Here is a 12,980-nt window from a genome sequence, read left to right as displayed (position 1 = left end):
CTTGCTAGTTAAGATACCCAATCTTGAAGTACGTATGCTGCAGCGTAGCGTCCTACAATTTAACTGGGTGGGCAAAAAGCCTAGAGTTCCAAAAGCTGAGGTTTTAAGCGATGCCCGGAGAGGAGCAATGGCGGCTCTGGGCCTCCTCAGGTATTATGTGGCTGCTCGGGTTACGCACATTTTGGCTTGGAGGTCCCCTCCCAGATGGGTAGCTCTTGAGAAAGCCAACTCCTCCTGCCGGTTATCTTTCTTACCCTTTATCGACAATACTAAACTCCCCGATCTGACACACACTTGAGCTCGACACAAATCTTGCTGTATTACTGGCACGTGGCTTTTATGAAGAAGTGGGTGAATCGGGTTTCAGACCGTGCTCTCCAGTCTTTGGTAATGCAGAATTCTCCCCAGGATTCTTAGGGAATAGTTTTTCAAATTGGCATAATGGGGGTCTGCATAGCTTGCATCAGCTGTACCAGGAGGGCTCTCCTCTCTTGTGTCCGAATGTAAGGCTCAATTCTCACTAACCGAAGGCGAACGATTTAGATATGGTCATATTCGGCACTGGATTTCACAACTGTGAGGAGCCAGGTGACCTGCGAAGGTGAGAGTATTGGAATGTACCCAACAGTATGGCATAGATGGGGGTAGAATCTCATGCTTTTATAAACTTTTGGGAGGCAACTTACTAACCGTCAGATCCTCCTACATTGCCATTTGGAAAGCGGATGTGGGACCTCCTGTCGAGGATTTATGGGAAGAGATCTGGGCTAGAAACCACGCCTCCTCTAGATGTGTAACCAATAGAGAATGTATGCATAAACTTTGCTACAGATGGTACCGGCCTCTGCTAACTTTACATAAAATGAATGCTGCTTTGAATTCGGCTTGCTGGAGGGGGTGCGGCCTTGGGAAGCTACTTTCATATGTGGTGGTCCTGTCATGTGATCCACACTTTTTGGGTTGCTGTACTGTCTCACATTAAGGAGAGAACTGCAGTGGACTTACCGCTGGCTCCACTAGTTGGCCTATCGTGGTGCTCAGTGGAAGATGTGTACCCTAAATCGGGTTGCAGAGCACAATCGGCGACACACCAATTTTTAGCAACTAAAATATAAATAGCACGATCGTGGAAGGCTCTTATGGGGCCAGTATTGGCACAATGGTGGATGGAGGCATGGGACATCTTGGTCGACGAAAAAGTTACAGCATGTGTAAAACAATGCGCTGCCTTGGTGTCTAATTTTCTGGCTCCCATTTGTTGACTATTACCAGAATTTTCCCTCCCTAACTTTTAAACCATCTCTACTTTCAAACTATTCCTTGATGTGATGTCCTTGGTGTGGTACTTTTTTTTATTTTAACAAGGTTATGCATTTTCGCATTAGCGCCTCGGTGGTGGGATGGCTTGTTGGACCCGGGAATGTTGTGCATTATGCATTCAGCCATATTTTACTGTCTATGTATGTCTCGCATCCTTGTTTGAATAAAAGGTTTGGGGAAAAAGTTATAGAATTTTGCTTTTATACTTAACAGATTCTTCATTGTTCTGATATTGTGAAATGTGTAGGCTTAATTGAGCTGCAACAAGAATGCTGTGTGACTTGACTAGTTTATATTTGTGTATGATTTTGTATTATCTGGGGAGATGGTTTGTATTTATGGCCTGTATTGTTTGTCTAATTGTGCATAGGAGACTTTTAAATATTCATGTTCGTGTGCAAGGTTTGTTGGAAACCAAAGCACAAATGGAAAAATAAATAAAAAAGAATGCTAATCCATGCACTGGGAGAAATTGTTAACCCTGAGGTGCAGGCCCGTTTCTTGGCCCGGGCAAGGCGGGCAGCTGCCCGGGGCGCAACCGCCAGGGGGGTTCGCAATTACCCCGCTACACTGGAACCTCTGGAGGGGATAAAATTCCCCAGTTTGTGGGGCGGCGCATTGCCGTGGGGAATGTTCTGTGGGTCAGGTACTGGCGCTGCCCCTTCCGACTGTAATGTCACAAGTACTACGTAACATTACAGAAGTCAGAGGCTTCCTCCGACCACTTTAGCGCCACTTGGGGGGGGGCATAAGCACAACAATTAAAACACTTCAGGTCCCCCTGCAGCTAAAACCAGCTCCTCCCATCACAATGCAGGCAGGAAACTGCTAATGGTGGGCCATTGGTCACTGAATGGTTTCGTGCTGACATTGTGTTGGGAGGGGAGGTAGTGTGGGGCGTGGGCGTGCACTGTAGGCAGCTTTGCCTCTCCCAAAATAAAGCGGCGCTATTTCTTTCATGCTGCTTCTTTGCCAAACTTTATAACAATTCCACTTTAAACCACTTCCATGGCACTGGTGATGAGTTACTTCATTATGCTGATAATAGTTTTGATCAGTGTTGCTGAGTAAATATTCTTTAAGCCATGACCCGGTTCATTTATTTATTCATGCAATGTTTGTCGGGTACATGGACACAGATTATTTATTTATGCAATGTTTGTCTGATACCTGTATCCGACAAACATTGCATAAATAAATAGGTACCCGACAAACATTGCATGAATAAATGAATAATCCGGTTCCATGTCTCCTTATAACAAGTCAACAGTCAGACTTTACTGTATCAAAGCATACACTTGATTCCCATTGAAAGAATTTTAAAGTGATTGTTTATTGTGTTCGGGTGTCTCCTTGTCATTGCCCTTTTGGCTTAGGTTGCCTCCAAACCCCCTTCAGCATCTTGTGTTCTTTGATGGTTGCATATACTGCATCCTGTGCCATATTCATGTTATCTTGGTGTGCCCAGTCCTCATTATCTGCAGCCTAAGTGGGACTAGAGCATACAATTGTCTTGGGCACCAATGAAAAAGTGGCCCACTGTTGCAAATGGCAATTCATTCCTTGTGTAATGGACTGTTTGACTTTGGGTAGGAGTCCCTTAATGGTGTAGTTTGGGAGTGGGGTGGGGTGCGATGCAGTGGGGCTGGGGCGCGGGGGGGCTGGGGTGCGGTGGGGCTGGGGCGTGGGGTGCGGTGGGGCTAGGGCGCGGGGTGCGGTGGGGATGGCGCATTGGGTGCGGTGGGGCTGGGGTGCGGGATGGGATGTGGGGGGGTGTATTCCTAGTGTTTCGCTCTGGGCACCAAATGGATTAGAAACTGCCCTGCTGAAGTGCGTTATAATGGTTTTCAAACAGGCAACATAACTGTGGAAACCATGATGACCATTCTCCGTGATAAAGAGAGTGGAATTAACATGCAAGGAGGATTCATGACAAGTGGGAGTATGGCATCCATCCTGCCACAAGACTGCAGCCTACCTTGTGTTCACTTATTTACAGGCACGCCTGATGCAGACAGGTGTGAAACCATTGTTCGCTAAACACGCCTTTTGCTTGGTATAATATTTTTTTACATTAATGTTTTGGCTATAGAACAGTGATAAAACACACAAGTTATGAAATAGTTAAGTTGACATTCATCACACAATGTTGTCCATGCACGAAGCCCCCAAAACAGACCACCTTGAGTTAAGCATTTCCATAAAACATTCAGGTGCTTCGTTTCAGCAATATGGTGATTAGCCCTCTCTTAACATGGCATTCTTCCGTGTTAATGTGTCTACGTACATGGGGGAGTAAACAATGTTACGTTGGTGTCATGAAACAGAAAAGTCAAAATGTTTTTCATTTATGTGATTTTTATTATTTTTTGATCCCAGCAATTAAAGCACTGTACAGGGCTTTTGTAATCCTCGGTGGCAGGGGCGTTGCTAGGGGGGGGGCTAAGGGGGCTATAGCCCCTGGTCTTTTAGTTGTAGCCCCGGATAGAATCGCAGGAGCTACAGCCAAAAGACTAGCTAGCCCCCAGTCCCAACAGTTCCGACATCAGCTTAGCCCCGGGTCTTTTCCAGACCTAGCAACTCCCCTGCTCGGTAGCCTTTCAAATACTGTGCTTTCGTTGTGTTGGTGCAGAAGGGTCCCTCCTTTGTTCCTGCTCAGTCCCGTGTGTGCCTCGAGCTCCTGTATTCCCACCACAGCCCCGCAGTGTAGAGCTCGGTTCTACTCCATGCGACTTAATTTCTTCAAACCCCCTCTTTCCCAGTCTCCCCTTCCTCTCTCCACGGCCGCTCAGTGTTGCCAGGTCAGAAGGAAAAAATAAGCTGAATGTTCCTTTAAAACAAGCCCAAAACAAGCTGATTCCCAACCAAATAAGCTGCAAAAACAAGCGCACCTCTAAAATAAGGTGGAAAGGTCTCAGAAGTTGAAAAATAACTATAACGCAAAGAATACATACAGAGAGCTCAAACATGTGTTAACAAAAAGCATTTATTAAAATTGTTATTTTCTAACAATTGGTGTCTATTTTAATTTGTTGTATGTGTGCGACTTATAAAAGCAACATTATTGGCTTTTTGGATCCTTGGCTGCTCTGGTGCTTGATTCGTCGCTCACCTCTGGTCCTTGGCTCCATTGCAGGTACCTGCCAAGTAGCCCCATGTACTTCATGACACTGAGCCAGTCCAGGCATTTCCTATTAAATGCTAGGACTGGTATTTTATTTCTTCCCATTATAAGTATGGGCCTACAAGGACCAGTATGCAAAGGGAAAATCCAGGACTAGCTCATGGCGACAAGCGTGACATGGCCCCACCACTGTCGTCCTTCTGGTATTGGGAAACCTGGTTGATTGCTGTCATCTGGTCCTTGGTTCATATAGTCTATCACCCCTCTGGTCATTGGCGCCCTCATGACTTACTCCTCTAGTAAATCACTAGCCCACCCATTGACTGTTCATTGCCATGCTAATCCCCAACCCCAGGGCTTTAAGGGGGCCTGCCGGGGCTGGGCCCCGGCAGGCTCTGAAATTTCGTTTTGAGGCGGGGCCCTGCCGGGGCCCAGTAATCTCCCCTGGCAGCCCCGGCCACTACACGAAAAGGCATTTTTTTCTACAGCCTGAAGCGCTCGCTCGTTTGCGAGAGCTTCAGCCTACAGAAAAAAATGCCTTTCAGCCATAATGGTGGCGCCGCACCTGCGAGGCATCCCTTTAATCAAGAGATTCCCGTCGGCTGGCGCCACCATTATGGAAAAAACGTGAGGCCGCTGAAAGCAGAGGCCTTGCTTTCTATATACTGGAGCTGCCGCGCATTCGCGGGAGTTTCAGTATTTAGGAAAAAGGCCTCTGCTTCCAGTGGCCTCACGTTTTCAGCCTTAATGGTGGTGCTGCCCCTCCCCAGCTGGCGAGGGGCAGCATCACCATTAAGGCTGAATAGGCAGGCGCTGTCCCCTGCCAGGCAAGCCTACACAAAATGAATGCAGAGATCAGCACCCTCTCCCCATAGGGGAGAGGGTGCTAATCTATACGAAAGGCTGCCTGGCAGGGGTGGCAGTAGCCCATTGAGCCCGGGCTCGTTAAGGGGGCGTGGCCTAACGGTCCATCAAGACCCCCGTTGTTAGGCCACGCCCCCTCGATGAGCCCCGGCTCGATTTGTAGTGCCACTTAAGGCACTGCCCAACCCTGTTCTTGCCCCTCCACGCACAAAACACCTTCTCATGGGAACTCTTTGTGCTCTCTTTAATCAAGCCTTAACATTAAACTTTGCACTCAATGCTGAATGAATTTGAGCTGTAAATGCTACTGGTGTAATAGAAATGTCTTGACCTGGTCTGCGTTCAGCCAATCAAGTTAAAAGCACTGTGTGTGTCCTTCAGTTAGTCATGTTAAAGGTTTTTGGCTTTTGCAAACTTATCAGGCATTTGCCAGGCACTGCCATTAGATGCCCTGGTACTTGCACCATTTTGCACCTGGTGCCGTTCATACAACTAAAGATAGCAGTGCCTACCAAGGGCCTTTCCCATGCCTACGCAAAACCCTAAACTATTGTCATTGTCTATGCTTGTTTCCATCATGACTAAACTACATGTTGCTGTAAATACCCCGTGTTTACCTCTTGGCTAGGTAATGCGTCTTCAAAGGGTCTCTCATATTGAAAGAGCCCATCAATGCAAAAGAAAGGAGTACTTGCCGTTTCACATCAGGAAGGCAATCAGCCCGAGCCTCACAGCGTGTGCATAACAGCTTAAGGCAAGACGGCATGTTCGCCTTTCATATTCATTTTTTTTTTGTAAATGGGGCCAAGTCAGACAGACTGGCAAACAAGCGGAACAATAAGCACACAATTAAGGAAAAACGCGGACAAAAACCGCGACAAGCAACCTGCTAATATTATAAGCGACTTTGGGCAAAAACAAGCCCAAAGTCACTTATAATATAATAAGCGGACATGACAACACTGCGGCCGTACAAAAGAAGAAAATATAAGAACTGCTTAAATGATGGACATGGGAACTCAAGGACAGGGGTGGAGCTACGCAGATCACTGGCCAATCCCAGGAACAGAAATGTAGGAGGGCGGGCTATGACATTAGCTTTTCATTTCGGGCTGCATGTATGGCTGTAGCCATCAAGTGGGCGTGACTCCGAAGATTGCCGAACACTGCCTCCCACAATCTACCATGGGAGGCAGGATAGCATACAACACCGTGCTAGCAACTAGAGCGCTAACATGCGCTCTCACATCCCTTCTCCTCTCACAATCCTCTCACAAAAATGACTGACCCCTGCCCTCCCGCAACATACCTGTTGATCAGTCACATGTGTAGTCCTTCAACTTTGCTGGCGCTCTCGCCACTTGCCGAGGCTCTCCGAGGCTGGGGGGCGTGTTAACCTCTCGCTCCGGTATCATCCGGGTCCCTTCAGTGGCACCGCTTGAGGATCCTGGGCTGGCTCTCATTGCTCATGACTGCTTGACTATCTCATCCCTGACTTTAGTCCATTGGTGCAACTAGTTGTGGCTTCTGGTTGGCGTGACACCTGTTTGAAATGGGAAATATTCCTTGTTAGGTGTGTCCCTCCCACGTGTATTGCCCCTTTAAGATGGGGCCCAAGCTAATAAAAGGAGCCCCTGCAGGAACGTGAAACAGAAGGGCTATAGACTCCCCAAGAGGAACTGCTGAGTCTGTGTCTCTTTGCATGTAGGCTGTAGGCCTACACGTGGAGGCCCAGGCCTGCAGGCCCTGATGCCGTGGGACCCTCGTGCCAGAACATTGGCAGAGGTCCGCATGGTCAGGGGCCTGGCAGGCTGTGCCCCCAGCCCTGATGGTGCTGATGCGGGATGTCCAGGGCAGGGCCCAACTCCCATAGGCACTAGGCCTGTCATGTGCTTGAGTGAATAGCACCTGGGGTGCCTGCTGGATCTCCATGGCAGGCAACCCCCAACAATGGCGACAAGGAAGTCACCTACTCAATGCTGTATGGAGAGGTAACGACGAGCCCATGGTGTGCGGTCCCTGCCTGCGGCTCTCGTGTAATGGAAAATGTGTGCCCTGCGATGGAGGAGGGAGACAGCATAACCCCTGCTGCACCCGCTGCCAAGGAAAGAAAACATCTCGGGCCTCACCCGCAGCCCAGCCCGTATGGAGGGGCAGAAAGAAGACCTGCTGCCCTGAAGTACGGCAGTGCTGGCGGCGCTGTCGCGAATACAGAAAGAACTCTCCCATCCGGGGAGAGAAGATACTGCGTGCCTGTATGCAAGCTGGAGGAGGTGGGTGCCGAGCCCGCCCAGGAGGAAGACGCACCCTTTACGGTGGGGAGGGTACTCGTGCGCCCTGGGGCGGATCCAATATGCTGCCCCTGCGGCATCCGCCGTGAGAAAAAAAAAAAAAGGTTGGGCAGCCACAAAAGCAATGCAGCGTCCACAGCTGCTAGAAAAGGTAAGCGGCACCTCCTGCCTGGGGAGAGGACTTTGATGCCCGGCTCTCTCAGGGGAAAGAAGAAGGAGGAGGAGGTGGAATCCTGGTGGGAGATCCTCCCTGGCCGTGGCCCTCTGCAAGGAGGGTGCTCGTGCGGCCATGGAGGGAGCCTGCCCGCAAACCCCTGCAGCGAATGCTGTTGCAGCGGGGGAAGGAAATGGTGGGGCCGCAGCCGCGGTCCTGAAGTGACCTGCCGGAGGAAGGAGTGCCCGCTGCCACAAAGGGATGCACGGTGCGCCCCCCGCCAGAAAGGAGGGGCGGGCGGCCGGCCATGTGGATGTGCTCCGCTCCGGGTATGGAGATGGATGCCCTGCGGCCTCGGCCACGAAGTGACGGGCAGCGGCATCGGCCGCATGGACGAGGGGGGCTGGCCCCTAAACCCCCCCCCCCCACCGTGAGGAGAAGTGTGCCCAGTGGCTTCTGCAGTGATAAGGAGGTGAGCGAGAGGCATGAGCCACGGCTGCGTTGCGGCCGTCCTGCCCGCAGCGGAAGAATAAAGGCTCTGGAATGGAGCAAAGACCAGGTGGGTCCCCAGCCTGCGGTGGCGGCGCGGTTTTGGGTTGTGCCGCCTCCAGAGCCCCCACAATAAACCTGGGCCCGCCGGTGATATCAAGAGGAGTGCTCCGGCAGGAGCAGTAAGAAAGAAAGATGCATGCTCCCTGCCGGAACGGAAATTAAAAAAGTATGGTCCTCTGAAGGGCCCGGGCTGCGTGGCGGTGATGGGTTGTAATGCTCCGGTTGTCAGAGGTTCTGCAGGAAAAACACATGGCCCTCCGAAAGCCGGGCCATGGGGCGGGCCACATAGGGTCTTGTTCTGGTCTGGAGCAGTGAAAGAAGTGCTGCCCCAGCGGGGGAAATCAGCTCTGGGCTTTGGTGGCCACACCATCAAGGTGGAAGAGTGGCTGCTGCCTGAGCGAAGGACAGAGGTGTGCCCTCCCCTGCCTTGGGGGGAGATGTCGAGAGGGCCTCATTGGTGGGGCAACAGTGCCCCACTACCACACGTATCCTGGCCAACCCAATACCCGCCTCAGCACTTTGTCTTACAAGTGGCCCAACAGAATGCCACGGAAGCCACCCTGACTGCCTGCTTTATTAGGTGGCCCCACCACTGAACCACTGCAGTCACACTGCCTGCCACTGGCCAGGAAAGTGATGACGTGCTCCAGTTGGGAGAAGTACAGCGAAAGCAAACATACCCCTGTACTCCAGGAAGGTGTGCAGAGGGGAAGGGGGCAACTATAAGGTGCTCCAGACCAGAGCAGAAAAGAGGAGTCAAGTTTGCTCCACATGCACCAACATGGAGGGCAGGTCGGGAGGGGTCTGATCCATCCAGGGGAATATGAGTAACCACATACTCCATGTCAACACATGCCACAGTGCAGAGTTAATGCACCAGCACCACATCATAACTCCAAACCCCGGGTACCTGAGCGCACTGCACTCGGCACATGGTACACCTCACTACCAGTGCACAGCCCAAGATACTGCACGCGATGGACAAATTACTCTGTGCACCAAAGACCGCCCTGTGCAATTGAAGTATGGCGTTGACCCAGCACAAACAATGGCCTCACCGAGGCCGACGTGGGATCTTCACCCTAATGCCCCTCTGGGTTCACAACCATGAGCAACAGGGCATCCTGCGGTCTGTGCACCCCACCAGTACGAATGAGTAACTGATGATGCCTGCGCAGGACTGAACAAAGTGAGGGGCCCCAAATCCGAGGAGGAGGCGCTAGGCGCTTTCAGGTGATCCGGTAGCATGGCTCCCACCATGCACCTGGGACGCCAATCCAGCCCAGCGTTGCCAGCCAGACAAGAACTGGTACACCGTTACAGCAATCGGGAGGGAAGGCCAACCAGCATAGAAGTGATCATCTCCCGGCACAGCGCCATCGGAACACAGGCCACCCTGCCTACCATGTTAGTGGCACTGGCTGCCTGCCACTGAGGACACACTGGTTGCCTGTCACCAATGACACCCTGCACACTATGCCACCGAAGGACCAGGCTAAACAGGGCATGGGGGAGATACCTGCCGGACCCCCTGAGCTCAGCCGACAACTTGTGTCCGACCAATTAACCAGGCAGCCCTGGGCCCCTATACCAAGAATCAATCCCTCAGGCAAGAAATGGGTTGCAGCTCATCATGAGTTCTTGTGCGCCCTCCTGTGCTCCTGGAGGAAAGAGACGTGCCAGATCGGGAGAATATCGCTGACAAAGGGGGTGAGTGATGTCCGGTCACCCCATACCCTATCAACAGCACCGTGCCCTATGAACAACACTGTGCCCTATCAACAGCACATGGAGCAGCCTGGATGCCCTGCGAACAGCGTCTCACTGCTCTGCTCTGAACATCAAGGGACTTTGCCGAGGTGGCCCCTGGCACCCGCCAGGTGCAGCTTTGCCGGCCGTGAACTGTACCATCAATGGACCTGGACTCGGAAAGTGACTCCTGAACGGACGCTGATGGAAGATGAACTGGTCTCCTGCTGTTCTACAATTGCTTAAAGTGGACTCAGTAATCCTGTGTGCTTTGATGCTGGGAACCTGCATAGTAACTGCATGCTTTAAGTGGTCTCAGTAACGAATAATAAGGTGAGGCTGTGATCCCGCAGTCTCGAGGTCTGCATGTAGTGCCAGCCGCCAACCATGGCGTTTGTTTCGGTAGTTGCCGGTCCGAACCCCAGGTTAATAAAGGGTTTTGTAAACGGTGGGAAAACTGCCTATATTCCTCTGGCAGCTCACCGGCCACGACTGTCCCCTGTTGAGTGTGTTTAAAAATGGGTTAGTATATGTTATGTCTGTAACTGTTGGAGTTAGTTATATATGTGTCATTGGAATATCCTATTATTGGTCTGCCCTGCAAGTTCTAATAAGTATTTTGTCGTTCTGTAACGGGTGGGATGCACGTTTGTTTTGTCTTTATGAAAAAGGAGGAGTGTTAGGTGTGACCCTCCCATGTGTATTACCCCTTTAAGGGGATGTGTCCCTCCCACGTGTATTGCCCCTTTAAGATGGGCCATGACTGTGTCATGGCCCAAGCTAATAAAAGGAGCCCCTGTAGGCACGTGAAACAGAACGGCTGCAGACTCCCCAAGAGGAACTACTGAGTCTGTGTCTCTTTGCATGTAGGCTGCAGGCCTACACGTGGAGGCCCAGGCCTGCAGGCCCCGATGCCGTGGGACCCTTGTGCCAGGACGGTGGCAGAGGTCCGCATGGCCAGGGGCCTGGCAGGCTGTGCCCCCACCCCCGATGGTGCTGATGCCCCATAGCACCAGGGGGCCTGCCGGATGTCCAGGGCAGGCCCCAACCCCCACAGGCACGGGGCCTGTCGTGTGCTTGAGCGAATAGCGCCTGGGGTGCCTGCCGGATGTCCATGGCAGGCAACCCCCAACATTCCTGGTGACTGACGACAAGCCTCTATGCGCAGTGACAATACATCGTTCCTGGGCAACTACTCTAAAGGGATAAAGGGAGAGGTTTCTGTCCTATGACGTTGCTCATGTAGGACATTTTTCCAGCGCCCAGACATGAGAGCCTCTTTGATAATGCCCAAACATTTTTCCCGCAGGGAGGCAGTGCAAACTTCCTCGAGCACCAGAGTGTTAGGCATGTTATCCGATGCCACCAGGCGCACATGTTCTTCCAAACGGTCCGCTAGTCTGGACTCCTTCTGGGTGTGTCGGATGACACAACAAAAAATCAGCCGGGCGGTCAGTTGAAGAGTCCATTTTATTTCGATCCAAGGCGGTAGGCGAGGGGTCATGTCTTTGTGAGTATCTACATTCAGGTTGAGTCAGAGCCCTGCTGGCACATGCGATTGGCAGACTATCCATTTTCGGTGTCATCCAAGTCAGTACAGCACTCAGACCGTGGGGGCTCGCAACAATGACCAACTCAGTTGGCAGGGCAAGATCGAATTAAGACATAGTGGCATTGTCCGCCAGAGCATCTTTTATCACCTCGAACGCCACCTGGTGCTCCTCTTTCCAAACCTAGGGTGTCAAAAATTTCGTGCACCTTTTCAGCAGTTCAGAAATTGAGGTCAAGTGAGGGATGAAATGGTTGCAGTAGTTGACGAGGCCCAGGAAGCTTCGCACCGCTGACTGGTCCTAAGGAGCAGGTGCTGTTTTAATGTCCTTATCTTCTGCGGGTCTGCCGACATTCTGTCTTTGTAGAGCACAAATCTGAAAAACTCCATATGGTCCTTCAGAAATTCACACTTGCTCTTATTTCATCAGGGTCGCGCGCAGTCCGAACATGTGTTCACTGTATGTGGATTTGAAGATCAGGATGTCATTGCTGACACTGACAACTCCCGTAATGCGGGCTACAACCCCTCTGATGGTGCTCTGAAAGACCTCTGCTGCTGAGGAAACGCTAAAGCTGCGCTGCTTGTATCTATGCAAGCTGGCATGGGAAAGACTGTTGTGATGTAAGGTGACTCCTCGTGGAGCAGTCGCTGGTGGGAGAGCCTTGAATATCAGCCAGCAGATCATTGATGTTAGGGGTGGGGTGCCTCCCCCTCTTCACAGTCTTATTGGGAAATCTGCGGTGTACGCAAATGCATACTTCGTGCAGGCTCTTGGCCTTACGAGCTACGACAATGGGGCACCCATGGTGTAGGCCTGACTACCATCTCAATGAAACTGGCCTCCTGCAGGGTGAACAGTTCTTGTCCAAGCATCACAATCATGTGAAATGGGACCCGGCCGTGTTTAAGCGCCACCTGCTGAACTGTGGGATTGATTATGGAGGCGTATCTTGGGTGAGCAAAGACAGCCAATCCTTTCAGAAATGTCAGCAAACTCTGCCAGCAAACCCTCAATGTCTTCCATGCGCACTGCAAATGCAAATTTGACAGTATACAGCTCCTCGGTAGTGTCACAGCTCAACAGTGTGGCAGTAACATAAACCTTCCCATGTGTCGTAGCATCCGCAGGCTGAAACTTCATCAGTGCGTCACCTTGTAATGGTATAGACGTGTCAATCCATACGCGCGCGAAGATCCTCACTCTGGTAGGCCCAAGTGACGGGCGACGCTTCATACCCCCGAAATGACTAGGACGTTGACCGAGGTAGCCGTGTCAGTGATGGCTAGCCTGAGCATGCCCGGCCCTTGGATTGCTTGCACCCCAGTGCTGAAATGACAAATACATTGCGATCATCGTCTGAGTCTTCGGGCTCA

The sequence above is a fragment of the Ambystoma mexicanum genome, chromosome 6p (genome assembly GCF_040938575.1).
Source record: "Ambystoma mexicanum isolate Mex_15411 chromosome 6p, UKY_AmexF1_1, whole genome shotgun sequence".
NCBI classification, from domain to species: Eukaryota; Metazoa; Chordata; class Amphibia; order Caudata; family Ambystomatidae; genus Ambystoma; species Ambystoma mexicanum.
The sequence above is the reverse complement of the archived record's forward strand: the minus strand, read 5'-3'. Positions refer to the sequence as shown.